Here is a 19,636-nt window from a genome sequence, read left to right as displayed (position 1 = left end):
TTCCTGATATTCCATTAAAAGACGTGACATTCCTGACATTCCATTAAAAGACGTGACATTCCTGACATTCCATTAAAAGACATGACATTCCTGACATTCCATGACATGACTGACATTCCTGACATTCCATTAAAATACATGACATTCCTGACAATCCATGACATGACTGCCATTCCTGACATTCCATTTAAAGACATGGCATTCCAGAGATCACATTCCAAGACATGACATTCCATTCTATGACATGATATTCCTGACATTCCATTAAAAGACATGACATTCCATGACATGACTGACATTCCTGACATTCCAGTAAAAGACATGAAATTCCTGACATTCCATGACATGACTGACATTCCATTCTAAGACATGACATTCCATTCCAAGACATGACATTCCTGACATTCCATTCTATGACATGACATTCCTGACATTCCATTAAAAGACATGACATTCCTGACATTCCATTAAAAGACATGACATTCCTGACATTCCATGACATGACTGAAATTCCATTAAAGAACATGACATTACATTCCTGACATTCCTGACTTTCCATTAAAAGACATGACATTCCTGACATTCCATGACATGACTGACATTCCATTAAAGAACATGACATTACATTCCTGACATTCCTGACATTCCATTAAAAGACATGACATTCCTGACATTCCATTAAAAGACATGACATTCCATTCCAAGACATGATATTCCATTCCATGACATGACTGACATTCCTGATATTCCATTAAAAGACATGACATTCCATTCCAAGACATGCCATTCCTTACAAAAAGACATGACATTCCTGACATTCCATTAAAAGACATGACATTCCATTAAAAGACCTGACATTCCATGACATTCCATGACATGACTGCCATTCCTGACATTCCATTAAAAGACATGACATTCCAGACATTCCATTAAAAGACATGACATTCCTGACATTCCATTCCAAGACATGACATTCCAAGACATGACATTCCTAACAAAAACACATGACATTCCTGACATTCCATTAAAAGACATGACATTCCATTCCAAGACATGATATTCCATTCCATGACATGACTGACATTCCTGATATTCCATTAAAAGACATGACATTCCATTCCAAGACATGCCATTCCTTACAAAAAGACATGACATTCCTGACATTCCATTAAAAGACATGACATTCCATTAAAAGACCTGACATTCCATGACATTCCATGACATGACTGCCATTCCTGACATTCCATTAAAAGACATGACATTCCTGACATTCTCTTAAAAGACATGACATTCCTGACATTCCAGACATTCCATTAAAAGACATGACATTGAGTTAAAAGACATGATATTCTAGACATTCCATTAAAAGACATGACATTCCTGACATTCCATTAAAAGACATGACATTCCTGACATTCCATTCCAAGACATGACATTCCTGACATTCCATTAAAAGACATGACATTCCTGATATTCCATGACATTCCATTAAAAGACATGACATTCCAGACATTCCATTAAGAGTTGACATTCCTGACATTCCATTCCAAGACATGACATTCCATTCCAAGACATGACATTCCTGACAAAAAGACATGACATTCTTGACATTCCATTCTATGACATGACATTCCTGACATTCCATTAAAAGACATGACATTCCTGACATTCCATTAAAAGAGATGACATTCCAGACATTCCATTAAAAGACTCGACATTCCTGACATTCCATTAAAAGACATGACATTCCTGACATTCCATTAAAAGACATGACATTCCATGACATGACTGACATTCCTGACATTCCATTAAAAGACATGACATTCCTGACATTCTATTAAAAGACATGACATTCCAGACATTCCATTAAAAGACATGACATTCCTGACATTCCGTTCCAAGACATTCCATTCCAAGACATGACATTCCTGACAAAAAGACATGACATTCCTGACATTCCATTCTATGACATGATATTCCTGACAGTCCATTAAAAGACATGACATTCCTGGTATTCCATTAAAAGACATGACATTCCAGACATTCCATTAAAAGACATGACATTCCAGTCATTCCATTAAAAGACATGACATTCCTGACATTCCATTAAAAGACATGACATTCCATGACATGACTGACATTCCTGACATTCCATTAAAATACATGACATTCCTGACATTCCATTAAAAGACATGACATTCCAGATAAAAAGACATGACATTCCTGACATTCCATGACATTCCTGACATTCCATTAAAAGACATGACATTCCTGACATTCCATTAAAAGACATGACATTCCATGAAATTCCTGACATTCCATTAAAAGACATGACATTCCATGACATTCCTGACATTCCATTAAAAGACATGACATTCCTGACAAAAAGACATGACATTCCTGACATTCTATTAAAAGGCATGACATTCCTGATATTCCATTAAAAGACATGACATTCCTGATATTCCATTAAAAGACATGACATTCCTGACATTCCATTCCAAGACATGACATTCCTGACAAAAAGACATGACATTCCTGACATTCCATTAAAAGACATGACATTCCATGACATTCCTGACATTCCTGACAAAAAGACATGACATTCCTGACATTCCATTCTATGACATGACATTCCATGACATTCCATGACATGACTTATATTCCTGACATTCCATTAAAATACATGACATTCCTGACATTCCATTAAAAGACATGACATTCCTGACAAAAAGACATGACATTCCTGACATTCCATTAAAAGACATGACATTCCATGACATTCCTGACAAAAAGACATGACATTCCTGACATTCCATTCTATGACATGACATTCCTGACATTCCATTAAAAGACATGACATTCCTGACAAAAAGACATGACATTCCTGACATTCCATGACATTCATGACATTCCATTAAAAGACATGACATTTCTGACATTCCATTAAAAGACCTGACATTCCATGACATTCCTGACATTCCATTAAAACACATGACATTCCTGACAAAAAGAAATGACATTCCTGACATTCCATTAAAAGACATGACATTCCATGACATTCCTGACATTCCATTAGAAGACATGACATTCCTGACATTCCATGACATTCCTGACATTCCATGACATGACTGCCATTCCTGACATTCCATTAAAAGACATGACATTCCTGACAAAAAGACATGACATTCCTGACATTCCATTAAAAGACATGACATTCCTGACATTCCGTTAAAAGACATGACATTCCTGACAAAAAGACATGACATTCCTGACATTCCGTTAAAAGACATGACATTCCAGATATTCCATTAAAAGACATGACATTCCAGACATTCCATTAAGACATGACATTCCTGACATTCCATTCCAAGACATGACATTCCATTCCAAGACATGACATTCCTGACAAAAAGATATGACATTCCTGACATTCCATTCTATGACATGACATTCCTGACATTCCATTAAAAGACATGACATTCTTGACATTCTATTAAAAGACATGACATTCCTGACATTCCATTAAAAGATATGGTATTCCTGACATTCCATTAAAAGAGGTGACATTCCTGACATTCCATTAAAAGACATGACATTCCATGACATGACTGACATTCCATTAAAAGACATGACATTCCTGACATTCCATTAAAAGACATGACAATCCATGACATGACTGACATTCCTGACATTCCATTAAAAGACATGACATTCCTGACATTCCATGACATGACTGACATTCCTGACATTTCATTAAAAGACATGACATTCCAATAAAAGACATGACATTCCTGACATTCCATTCCAAGAGATTACATTCCTGACAAAAAGACATGACATTCCTGACATTCCATTCTATTACATGCCATTCCTGATAATCCATTAAAAGACATGACATTCCAGACATTCTCTTAAAAGACATGACATTCCTGACATTCCAGACATTCCATTAAAAGACATGACATTCCTGATATTCCATTAAAAGACGTGACATTCCTGACATTCCATTAAAAGACATGACATTCCTGACATTCCATTACATGACTGACATTCCTGACATTCCATTAAAATACATGACATTCCTGACATTCCATGACATGACTGCCATTCCTGACATTCCATTAAAAGACATGGCATTCCAGAGATCACATTCCAAGACATGACATTCCATTCTATGACATGATATTCCTGACATTCCATTAAAAGACATGACATTCCAGACATTCCATTAAAAGACATGACATTCCTGACATTCCATTAAAAGACATGACATTCCTGACATTCCATTAAAAGACATGACATTCCTGACATTCCATTCCAAGACATGACATTCCAAGACATGACATTCCTAACAAAAAGACATGACATTCCTGACATTCCATTCTATGACATGACATTCCTGACATTCTATTAAAAGACATGACATTCCTGACATTCTCTTAAAATACATGACATTCCTGACATTCCAGACATTCCATTAAAAGACATGACATTCCTGACATTGAGTTAAAAGACATGATATTCTAGACATTCCATTAAAAGACATGACATTCCTGACATTCCATTAAAAGACATGACATTCCTGACATTCCATTCCAAGACATGACATTCCTGACATTCCATTAAAAGACATGACATTCCTGATATTCCATGACATGACTGCCATTCCTGACATTCCATTAAAAGACATGACATTTCAGACATTCCATTAAGACATGACATTCCTGACATTCCATTCCAAGACATGACATTCCATTCCAAGACATGACATTCCTGACAAAAAGACATGACATTCTTGACATTCCATTCTATGACATGACATTCCTGACATTCCATTAAAAGACATGACATCCCTGATATTCCATTAAAAGAGATGACATTCCAGACATTCCATTAAAAGACTCGACATTCCTGACATTCCATTAAAAGACATGACATTCCTGACATTCCATTAAAAGACATGACATTCCATGACATGACTGACATTCCTGACATTCCATTAAAAGACATGACATTCCTGACATTCTATTAAAAGACATGACATTCCAGACATTCCATTAAAAGACATGACATTCCTGACATTCCGTTCCAAGACATTCCATTCCAAGACATGACATTCCTGACAAAAAGACATGACATTCCTGACATTCCATTCTATGACATGATATTCCTGACAGTCCATTAAAAGACATGACATTCCTGGTATTCCATTAAAAGACATGACATTCCAGACATTCCATTAAAAGACATGACATTCCAGTCATTCCATTAAAAGACATGACATTTCTGACATTCCATTAAAAGACCTGACATTCCATGACATTCCTGACATTCCATTAAAACACATGACATTCCTGACAAAAAGACATGACATTCCTGACATTCCATTAAAAGACATGACATTCCATGACATTCCTGACATTCCATTAGAACACATGACATTCCTGACATTCCATGACATTCCTGACATTCCATGACATGACTGCCATTCCTGACATTTCATTAAAAGACATGACATTCCTGACAAAAAGACATGACATTCCTGACATTCCATTAAAAGACATGACATTCCGTTAAAAGACATGACATTCCTGACAAAAAGACATGACATTCCTGACATTCCGTTAAAAGACATGACATTCCAGATATTCCATTAAAAGACATGACATTCCTGACATTCCATTAAAAGACATGACATTCCTGACATTCCATTCCAAGACATTCCATTCCAAGACATGACATTCCTGACAAAAAGACATGACATTCCTGACATTCCATTCTATGACATGATATTCCTGACATTCGATTAAAAGACATGACATTCCAGACATTCCATTAAGACATGACATTCCTGACATTCCATTCCAAGACATGACATTCCATTCCAAGACATGACATTCCTGACAAAAAGACATGACATTCTTGACATTCCATTCTATGACATGACATTCCTGACATTCCATTAAAAGACATGACATTCCTGACATTCCATTAAAAGAGATGACATTCCAGACATTCCATTAAAAGACTCGACATTCCTGACATTCCATTAAAAGACATGACATTCCTGACATTCCATTAAAAGACATGACATTCCATGACATGACTGACATTCCTGACATTCCATTAAAAGACATGACATTCCTGACATTCTATTAAAAGACATGACATTCCAGACATTCCATTAAAAGACATGACATTCCTGACATTCCGTTCCAAGACATTCCATTCCAAGACATGACATTCCTGACAAAAAGACATGACATTCCTGACATTCCATTCTATGACATGATATTCCTGACAGTCCATTAAAAGACATGACATTCCTGGTATTCCATTAAAAGACATGACATTCCAGACATTCCATTAAAAGACATGACATTCCAGTCATTCCATTAAAAGACATGACATTCCTGACATTCCATTAAAAGACATGACATTCCATGACATGACTGACATTCCTGACATTCCATTAAAATACATGACATTCCTGACATTCCATTAAAAGACATGACATTCCTGATAAAAAGACATGACATTCCTGACATTCCATGACATTCCTGACATTCCATTAAAAGACATGACATTCCTGACATTCCATTAAAAGACATGACATTCCATGAAATTCCTGACATTCCATTAAAAGACATGACATTCCATGACATTCCTGACATTCCATTAAAAGACATGACATTCCTGACAAAAAGACATGACATTCCTGACATTCTATTAAAAGGCATGACATTCCTGATATTCCATTAAAAGACATGACATTCCTGACATTCCATTAAAAGACATGACATTCCTGACATTCCATTCCAAGACATGACATTCCTGACAAAAAGACATGACATTCCTGACATTCCATTAAAAGACATGACATTCCTGACATTCCTGACAAAAAGACATGACATTCCTGACATTCCATTCTATGACATGACATTCCATGACATTCCATGACATGACTTATATTCCTGACATTCCATTAAAATACATGACATTCCTGACATTCCATTAAAAGACATGACATTCCTGACAAAAAGACATGACATTCCTGACATTCCATTAAAAGACATGACATTCCATGACATTCCTGACAAAAAGACATGACATTCCTGACATTCCATTCTATGACATGACATTCCTGACATTCCATTAAAAGACATGACATTCCTGACAAAAAGACATGACATTCCTGACATTCCATGACATTCATGACATTCCATTAAAAGACATGACATTTCTGACATTCCATTAAAAGACCTGACATTCCATGACATTCCTGACATTCCATTAAAACACATGACATTCCTGACAAAAAGAAATGACATTCCTGACATTCCATTAAAAGACATGACATTCCATGACATTCCTGACATTCCATTAGAAGACATGACATTCCTGACATTCCATGACATTCCTGACATTCCATGATATGACTGCCATTCCTGACATTCCATTAAAAGACATGACATTCCATTCCAAGACATGACATTCCTGACATTCCATTAAAAGACATGACATTCCAGACATTCCATTAAAAGACATGACATTCCTGACATTCCATTAAAAGACATGACATTCCTGACATTCCATTCCAAGACATGACATTCCAAGACATGACATTCCTGACAAAAAGACATGACATTCCTGACATTCCATTAAAAGACATGACATTCCTGACATTCTCTTAAAAGACATGACATTCCAAACATTCCATTAAAAGACATGACATTCCTGACATTCCGTTAAAAGACATGACATTCCAGACATTCCATTAAAAGACATGACATTCCTGACATTCCTTTCCAAGACATGACATTCCTGACAAAAAGACATGACATTCCTGACATTCCATTCTATGACATGACATTCCTGATATTCCATTAAAAGACATGACATTCCAGACATTCCATTAAAAGACATGACATTCCTGGCATTCCATTAAAAGACATGACATTCCTGACATTCCATTAAAAGACATGACATTCCTGACATTCCATGACATGACTGCCATTCCTGACATTCCATTAAAAGACATGACATTCCAGACATTCCATTAAGACATGACATTCCTGACATTCCATTCCAAGACATGACATTCCATTCCAAGACATGACATTCCTGACAAAAAGACATGACATTCCTGACATTCCATTCTATGACATGATATTCCTGACATTCCATTAAAAGACATGACATTCCTGACATTCTATTAAAAGACATGACATTCCATTAAAAGACATGACATTCCTGACATTCCATTAAAAGACATGACATTCCATGACATGACTGACATTCTGACATTCCATTAAAATACATGACATTCCTGACATTCCATTAAAAGACATGACATTCCTGACATTCCATTCCAAGACATGACATTCCAAGACATGACATTCCTGACAAAAAGACATGACATTCCTGACATTCCAATCTATGACATGATATTCCTGGCATTCCATTAAAAGACATGACATTCCTGACATTCTCTTAAAAGACATGACATTCCTGACATTCCAGACATTCCATTAAAAGACATGACATTCCTGACATTCCGTTAAAAGACATGACATTCCTTACATTCCGTTAAAAGACATGATATTCCAGACATTACATTAAAAGACATGACATTCCTGACATTCCATTAAAAGACATGACATTCCTGACATTCCATTCCAAGACATGACATTCCTGACAAAAAGACATGACATTCCTGACATTCCATTCTATGACATGACATTCCTGACATTCCATTAAAAGACATGACATTCCTGACATTCCATTAAAAGACATGACATTCCATGACATGACTGACATTCCTGACATTCCATTAAAAGACATGACATTCCTGACATTCTATTAAAAGACATGACATTCCAGACATTCCATTAAAAGACATGACATTCCTGACATTCCGTTCCAAGACATTCCATTCCAAGACATGACATTCCTGACAAAAAGACATGACATTCCTGACATTCCATTCTATGACATGATATTCCTGACAGTCCATTAAAAGACATGACATTCCTGGTATTCCATTAAAAGACATGACATTCCAGACATTCCATTAAAAGACATGACATTCCAGTCATTCCATTAAAAGACATGACATTTCTGACATTCCATTAAAAGACCTGACATTCCATGACATTCCTGACATTCCATTAAAACACATGACATTCCTGACAAAAAGACATGACATTCCTGACATTCCATTAAAAGACATGACATTCCATGACATTCCTGACATTCCATTAGAACACATGACATTCCTGACATTCCATGACATTCCTGACATTCCATGACATGACTGCCATTCCTGACATTTCATTAAAAGACATGACATTCCTGACAAAAAGACATGACATTCCTGACATTCCATTAAAAGACATGACATTCCGTTAAAAGACATGACATTCCTGACAAAAAGACATGACATTCCTGACATTCCGTTAAAAGACATGACATTCCAGATATTCCATTAAAAGACATGACATTCCTGACATTCCATTAAAAGACATGACATTCCTGACATTCCATTCCAAGACATTCCATTCCAAGACATGACATTCCTGACAAAAAGACATGACATTCCTGACATTCCATTCTATGACATGATATTCCTGACATTCGATTAAAAGACATGACATTCCAGACATTCCATTAAGACATGACATTCCTGACATTCCATTCCAAGACATGACATTCCATTCCAAGACATGACATTCCTGACAAAAAGACATGACATTCTTGACATTCCATTCTATGACATGACATTCCTGACATTCCATTAAAAGACATGACATTCCTGACATTCCATTAAAAGAGATGACATTCCAGACATTCCATTAAAAGACTCGACATTCCTGACATTCCATTAAAAGACATGACATTCCTGACATTCCATTAAAAGACATGACATTCCATGACATGACTGACATTCCTGACATTCCATTAAAAGACATGACATTCCTGACATTCTATTAAAAGACATGACATTCCAGACATTCCATTAAAAGACATGACATTCCTGACATTCCGTTCCAAGACATTCCATTCCAAGACATGACATTCCTGACAAAAAGACATGACATTCCTGACATTCCATTCTATGACATGATATTCCTGACAGTCCATTAAAAGACATGACATTCCTGGTATTCCATTAAAAGACATGACATTCCAGACATTCCATTAAAAGACATGACATTCCAGTCATTCCATTAAAATACATGACATTCCATTAAAAGACATGACATTCCTGATAAAAAGACATGACATTCCTGACATTCCATGACATTCCTGACATTCCATTAAAAGACATGACATTCCTGACATTCCTTTAAAAGACATGACATTCCATGAAATTCCTGACATTCCATTAAAAGACATGACATTCCATGACATTCCTGACATTCCATTAAAAGACATGACATTCCTGACAAAAAGACATGACATTCCTGACATTCTATTAAAAGGCATGACATTCCTGATATTCCATTAAAAGACATGACATTCCTGACATTCCATTAAAAGACATGACATTCCTGACATTCCATTCCAAGACATGACATTCCTGACAAAAAGACATGACATTCCATTAAAAGACATGACATTCCATGACATTCCTGACATTCCTGACAAAAAGACATGACATTCCTGACATTCCATTCTATGACATGACATTCCATGACATTCCATGACATGACTGATATTCCTGACATTCCATTAAAATACATGACATTCCTGACATTCCATTAAAAGACATGACATTCCTGACAAAAAGACATGACATTCCTGACATTCCATTAAAAGACATGACATTCCATGACATTCCTGACAAAAAGACATGACATTCCTGACATTCCATTCTATGACATGACATTCCTGACATTCCATTAAAAGACATGACATTCCTGACAAAAAGACATGACATTCCTGACATTCCATGACATTCATGAGATTCCATTAAAAGACATGAAATTTCTGACATTCCATTAAAAGACCTGACATTCCATGACATTCCTGACATTCCATTAAAACACATGACATTCCTGACAAAAAGAAATGACATTCCCTACATTCCATTAAAAGACATGACATTCCATGACATTCCTGACATTCCATTAGAAGACATGACATTCCTGACATTCCATGCCATTCCTGACATTCCATTAAAAGACATGACATTCCTGACAAAAAGACATGACATTCCATTAAAAGACATGACATTCCTGACATTCCGTTAAAAGACATGACATTCCTGACAAAAAGACATGACATTCCTGACATTCCGTTAAAAGACATGACATTCCAGATATTCCATTAAAAGACATGACATTCCTGACATTCCATTAAAAGACATGACATTCCTGACATTCCATTCCAAGACATGACATTCAATTCCAAGACATGCGATTCCTGACAAAAAGACATGACATTCCTGACATTCCATTCTATGACATGACATTCCTGACATTCCATTAAAATACATGACATTCCAGACATTCTCTTAAAAGATATGACATTCCTGACATTCCAGACATTCCATTAAAAGACATGACATTTTTGACATTCTATTAAAAGACGTGACATTCCTGATATTCCATGACATGACTGACATTCCTGACATTCCATTAAAATACATGACATTCCTGACATTCCATTAAAAGACATGACATTCCTGATATTCCATGAAATGACTGCCATTCCTGACATTCCATTAAAAGACATGACATTCCAGACATTCCATTAAGACATGACATTCCTGACATTCCATTCCAAGACATGACATTCCATTCCAAGACATGACATTCCTGACAAAAAGACATGACATTCCTGACATTCCATTCTATGACATGACATTCCTGACATTCCATTAAAAGACATGACATTCCTGACATTCCATTAAAAGAGATGACATTCCAGACATTCCATTAAAAGACATGACATTCCTGACATTCCATTAAAAGACATGACATTCCTGACATTCCATTAAAAGACATGACATTCCTGACATTCCGTTCCAAGACATTCCATTCCAAGACATGACATTCCTGACAAAAAGACATGACATTCCTGACATTCCATTCTATGACATGATATTCCTGACATTCCATTAAAAGACATGACATTCCTGATATTCCATTAAAAGACATGACATTCCAGACATTCCATTAAAAGACATGACATTCCTGTCATTCCATTAAAAGACATGACATTCCTGAAATTCCATTAAAAGACATGACATTCCATGACATGACTGACATTCCTGACATTCCATTAAAATACATGACATTCCTGACATTCCATTAAAAGACATGACATTCTTGACAAAAAGACATGACATTCCTGACATTCCATTAAAAGACATGACATTCCTGACATTCCATTAAAAGACATGACATTCCATGAAATTCCTGACATTCCATTAAAAGACATGACATTCCATGACATTCCTGACATTCCATTAAAAGACATGACATTCCTGACAAAAAGACATGACATTCCTGACATTCCATTAAAAGGCATGACATTCCTGATATTCCATTAAAAGACATGACATTCCTGACATTCCATTAAAAGACATGACATTCCTGACATTCCATTCCAAGACATGACATTCCTGACAAAAAGACATGACATTCCTGACATTCCATTAAAAGACATGACATTCCATGACATTCCTGACATTCCTGACAAAAAGACATGACATTCCTGAGATTCCATTCTATGACATGACATTTCATGACATGACTGATATTCCTGACATTCCATTAAAATACATGACATTCCTGACATTCCATTAAAAGACATGACATTCCATGACATTCCTGACAAAAAGACATGACCTTCCTGACATTCCATTCTATGACATGACATTCCTGACATTCCATTAAAATACATGCCATTCCTGACATTCCATTAAAAGACATGACATTCCTGACAAAAAGACATGACATTCCTGACATTCCATGACATTCCTGACATTCCATTAAAAGACATGGCATTCCTGACATTCCATTAAAAGACATGACATTCCATGAAATTCCTGACATTCCATTAAAAGACATGACATTCCATGACATTCCTGACATTCCGTTAAAAGACATGACATTCCTGACAAAAAGACATGACATTCCTGACATTCCGTTAAAAGACATGACATTCCAGATATTCCATTAAAAGACATGACATTCCAGACATTCCATTAAGACATGACATTCCTGACATTCCATTCCAAGACATGACATTCCATTCCAAGACATGACATTCCTGACAAAAAGATATGACATTCCTGACATTCCATTCTATGACATGACATTCCTGACATTCCATTAAAAGACATGACATTCTTGACATTCTATTAAAAGACATGACATTCCTGACATTCCATTAAAAGATATGGTATTCCTGACATTCCATTAAAAGAGGTGACATTCCTGACATTCCATTAAAAGACATGACATTCCATGACATGACTGACATTCCATTAAAAGACATGACATTCCTGACATTCCATTAAAAGACATGACAATCCATGACATGACTGACATTCCTGACATTCCATTAAAAGACATGACATTCCTGACATTCCATGACATGACTGACATTCCTGACATTTCATTAAAAGACATGACATTCCTGACATTCCAATAAAAGACATGACATTCCTGACATTCCATTCCAAGAGATTACATTCCTGACAAAAAGACATGACATTCCTGACATTCCATTCTATTACATGCCATTCCTGATATTCCATTAAAAGACATGACATTCCAGACATTCTCTTAAAAGACATGACATTCCTGACATTCCAGACATTCCATTAAAAGACATGACATTCCTGATATTCCATTAAAAGACGTGACATTCCTGACATTCCATTAAAAGACATGACATTCCTGACATTCCATTACATGACTGACATTCCTGACATTCCATTAAAATACATGACATTCCTGACATTCCATGACATGACTGCCATTCCTGACATTCCATTAAAAGACATGGCATTCCAGAGATCACATTCCAAGACATGACATTCCATTCTATGACATGATATTCCTGACATTCCATTAAAAGACATGACATTCCATGACATGACTGACATTCCTGACATTCCAGTAAACGACATGACATTCCTGACATTCCATGACATGACTGACATTCCATTCTAAGACATGACATTCCATTCCAAGACATGACATTCCTGACATGACATTCCTGACATTCCATTAAAAGACATGACATTCCTGACATTCCATTAAAAGACATGACATTCCTGACATTCCATGACATGACTGACATTCCATTAAAGAACATGACATTACATTCCTGACATTCCTGACTTTCCATTAAAAGACATGACATTCCTGACATTCCATGACATGACTGACATTCCATTAAAGAACGTGACATTACAATTCTGACATTCCTGACATTCCATTAAAAGACATGACATTCCTGACATTCCATTAAAAGACATGACATTCCATTCCAAGACATGATATTCCATTCCATGACATGACTGACATTCCTGATATTCCATTAAAAGACATGACATTCCATTCCAAGACATGCCATTCCTTATAAAAAGACATGACATTCCTGACATTCCATTAAAAGACATGACATTCCATTAAAAGACCTGACATTCCATGACATGACTGCCATTCCTGACATTCCATTAAAAGACATGACATTCCAGACATTCCATTAAAAGACATGACATTCCTGACATTCCATTCCAAGACATGACATTCCAAGACATGACATTCCTAACAAAAAGACATGACATTCCTGACATTCCATTCTATGACATGACATTCCTGACATTCCATTAAAAGACATGACATTCCTGACATTCTCTTAAAAGACATGACATTCCTGACATTCCAGACATTCCATTAAAAGACATGACATTCCTGACATTGAGTTAAAAGACATGATATTCTAGACATTCCATTAAAAGACATGACATTCCTGACATTCCATTAAAAGACATGACATTCCTGACATTCCATTCCAAGACATGACATTCCTGACATTCCATTAAAAGACATGACATTCCTGATATTCCATGACATGACTGCCATTCCTGACATTCCAATAAAAGACATGACATTCCAGACATTCCATTAAGACATGACATTCCTGACATTCCATTCCAAGACATGACATTCCATTCCAAGACATGACATTCCTGACAAAAAGACATGACATTCTTGACATTCCATTCTATGACATGACATTCCTGACATTCCATTAAAAGACATGACATCCCTGATATTCCATTAAAAGAGATGACATTCCAGACATTCCATTAAAAGACTCGACATTCCTGACATTCCATTAAAAGACATGACATTCCTGACATTCCATTAAAAGACATGACATTCCATGACATGACTGACATTCCTGACATTCCATTAAAAGACATGACATTCCTGACATTCTATTAAAAGACATGACATTCCAGACATTCCATTAAAAGACATGACATTCCTGACATTCCGTTCCAAGACATTCCATTCCAAGACATGACATTCCTGACAAAAAGACATGACATTCCTGACATTCCATTCTATGACATGATATTCCTGACAGTCCATTAAAAGACATGACATTCCTGGTATTCCATTAAAAGACATGACATTCCAGACATTCCATTAAAAGACATGACATTCCAGTCATTCCATTAAAAGACATGACATTTCTGACATTCCATTAAAAGACCTGACATTCCATGACATTCCTGACATTCCATTAAAACACATGACATTCCTGACAAAAAGACATGACATTCCTGACATTCCATTAAAAGACATGACATTCCATGACATTCCTGACATTCCATTAGAACACATGACATTCCTGACATTCCATGACATTCCTGACATTCCATGACATGACTGCCATTCCTGACATTTCATTAAAAGACATGACATTCCTGACAAAAAGACATGACATTCCTGACATTCCATTAAAAGACATGACATTCCGTTAAAAGACATGACATTCCTGACAAAAAGACATGACATTCCTGACATTCCGTTAAAAGACATGACATTCCAGATATTCCATTAAAAGACATGACATTCCTGACATTCCATTAAAAGACATGACATTCCTGACATTCCATTCCAAGACATTCCATTCCAAGACATGACATTCCTGACAAAAAGACATGACATTCCTGACATTCCATTCTATGACATGATATTCCTGACATTCGATTAAAAGACATGACATTCCAGACATTCCATTAAGACATGACATTCCTGACATTCCATTCCAAGACATGACATTCCATTCCAAGACATGACATTCCTGACAAAAAGACATGACATTCTTGACATTCCATTCTATGACATGACATTCCTGACATTCCATTAAAAGACATGACATTCCTGACATTCCATTAAAAGAGATGACATTCCAGACATTCCATTAAAAGACTCGACATTCCTGACATTCCATTAAAAGACATGACATTCCTGACATTCCATTAAAAGACATGACATTCCATGACATGACTGACATTCCTGACATTCCATTAAAAGACATGACATTCCTGACATTCTATTAAAAGACATGACATTCCAGACATTCCATTAAAAGACATGACATTCCTGACATTCCGTTCCAAGACATTCCATTCCAAGACATGACATTCCTGACAAAAAGACATGACATTCCTGACATTCCATTCTATGACATGATATTCCTGACAGTCCATTAAAAGACATGACATTCCTGGTATTCCATTAAAAGACATGACATTCCAGACATTCCATTAAAAGACATGACATTCCAGTCATTCCATTAAAAGACATGACATTCCATTAAAAGACATGACATTCCTGATAAAAAGACATGACATTCCTGACATTCCATGACATTCCTGACATTCCATTAAAAGACATGACATTCCTGACATTCCATTAAAAGACATGACATTCCATGAAATTCCTAACATTCCATTAAAAGACATGACATTCCATGACATTCCTGACATTCCATTAAAAGACATGACATTCCTGACAAAAAGACATGACATTCCTGACATTCTATTAAAAGGCATGACATTCCTGATATTCCATTAAAAGACATGACATTCCTGACATTCCATTAAAAGACATGACATTCCTGACATTCCATTCCAAGACATGACATTCCTGACAAAAAGACATGACATTCCTGACATTCCAATAAAAGACATGACATTCCATGACATTCCTGACATTCCTGACAAAAAGACATGACATTCCTGACATTCCATTCTATGACATGACATTCCATGACATTCCATGACATGACTGATATTCCTGACATTCCATTAAAATACATGACATTCCTGACATTCCATTAAAAGACATGACATTCCTGACAAAAAGACATGACATTCCTGACATTCCATTAAAAGACATGACATTCCATGACATTCCTGACAAAAAGACATGACATTCCTGACATTCCATTCTATGACATGACATTCCTGACATTCCATTAAAAGACATGACATTCCTGACAAAAAGACATGACATTCCTGACATTCCATGACATTCATGACATTCCATTAAAAGACATGACATTTCTGACATTCCATTAAAAGACCTGACATTCCATGACATTCCTGACATTCCATTAAAACACATGACATTCCTGACAAAAAGAAATGACATTCCCTACATTCCATTAAAAGACATGACATTCCATGACATTCCTGACATTCCATTAGAAGACATGACATTCCTGACATTCCATGCCATTCCTGACATTCCATTAAAAGACATGACATTCCTGACAAAAAGACATGACATTCCATTAAAAGACATGACATTCCTGACATTCCGTTAAAAGACATGACATTCCTGACAAAAAGACATGACATTCCTGACATTCCGTTAAAAGACATGACATTCCAGATATTCCATTAAAAGACATGACATTCCTGACATTCCATTAAAAGACATGACATTCCTGACATTCCATTCCAAGACATGACATTCAATTCCAAGACATGACATTCCTGACAAAAAGACATGACATTCCTGACATTCCATTCTATGACATGACATTCCTGACATTCCATTAAAATACATGACATTCCAGACATTCTCTTAAAAGATATGACATTCCTGACATTCCAGACATTCCATTAAAAGACATGACATTCCTGACATTCTATTAAAAGACATGACATTCCTGATATTCCATGACATGACTGACATTCCTGACATTCCATTAAAATACATGACATTCCTGACATTCCATTAAAAGACATGACATTCCTGATATTCCATGAAATGACTGCCATTCCTGACATTCCATTAAAAGACATGACATTCCAGACATTCCATTAAGACATGACATTCCTGACATTCCATTCCAAGACATGACATTCCATTCCAAGACATGACATTCCTGACAAAAAGACATGACATTCCTGACATTCCATTCTATGACATGACATTCCTGACATTCCATTAAAAGACATGACATTCCTGACATTCCATTAAAAGAGATGACATTCCAGACATTCCATTAAAAGACATGACATTCCTGACAAAAAGACATGACATTCCTGACATTCCATTCTATGACATGACATTCCTGACATTCCATTAAAATACATGACATTCCAGACATTCTCTTAAAAGATATGACATTCCTGACATTCCAGACATTCCATTAAAAGACATGACATTCCTGACATTCTATTAAAAGACATGACATTCCTGATATTCCATGACATGACTGACATTCCTGACATTCCATTAAAATACATGACATTCCTGACATTCCATTAAAAGACATGACATTCCTGATATTCCATGAAATGACTGCCATTCCTGACATTCCATTAAAAGACATGACATTCCAGACATTCCATTAAGACATGACATTCCTGACATTCCATTCCAAGACATGACATTCCATTCCAAGACATGACATTCCTGACAAAAAGACATGACATTCCTGACATTCCATTCTATGACATGACATTCCTGACATTCCATTAAAAGACATGACATTCCTGACATTCCATTAAAAGAGATGACATTCCAGACATTCCATTAAAAGACATGACATTCCTGACATTCCATTAAAAGACATGACATTCCTGACATTCCATTAAAAGACATGACATTCCTGACATTCCGTTCCAAGACATTCCATTCCAAGACATGACATTCCTGACAAAAAGACATGACATTCCTGACATTCCATTCTATGACATGATATTCCTGACATTCCATTAAAAGACATGACATTCCTGATATTCCATTAAAAGACATGACATTCCAGACATTCCATTAAAAGACATGCCATTCCTGTCATTCCATTAAAAGACATGACATTCCTGACATTCCATTAAAAGACATGACATTCCATGACATGACTGACATTCCTGACATTCCATTAAAATACATGACATTCCTGACATTCCATTAAAAGACATGACATTCCTGACAAAAAGACATGACATTCCTGACATTCCATGACATTCCTGACATTCCATTAAAAGACATGACATTCCTGACATTCCAAGAAAAAAGACATGACATTCCATGAAATTCCTGACATTCCATTAAAAGACATGACATTCCAACACATT

This window comes from Triturus cristatus, chromosome 7, assembly GCF_964204655.1.
Source record: "Triturus cristatus chromosome 7, aTriCri1.1, whole genome shotgun sequence".
Classification (NCBI taxonomy): domain Eukaryota; kingdom Metazoa; phylum Chordata; class Amphibia; order Caudata; family Salamandridae; genus Triturus; species Triturus cristatus.
Note: the sequence above shows the minus strand (reverse complement) of the source record.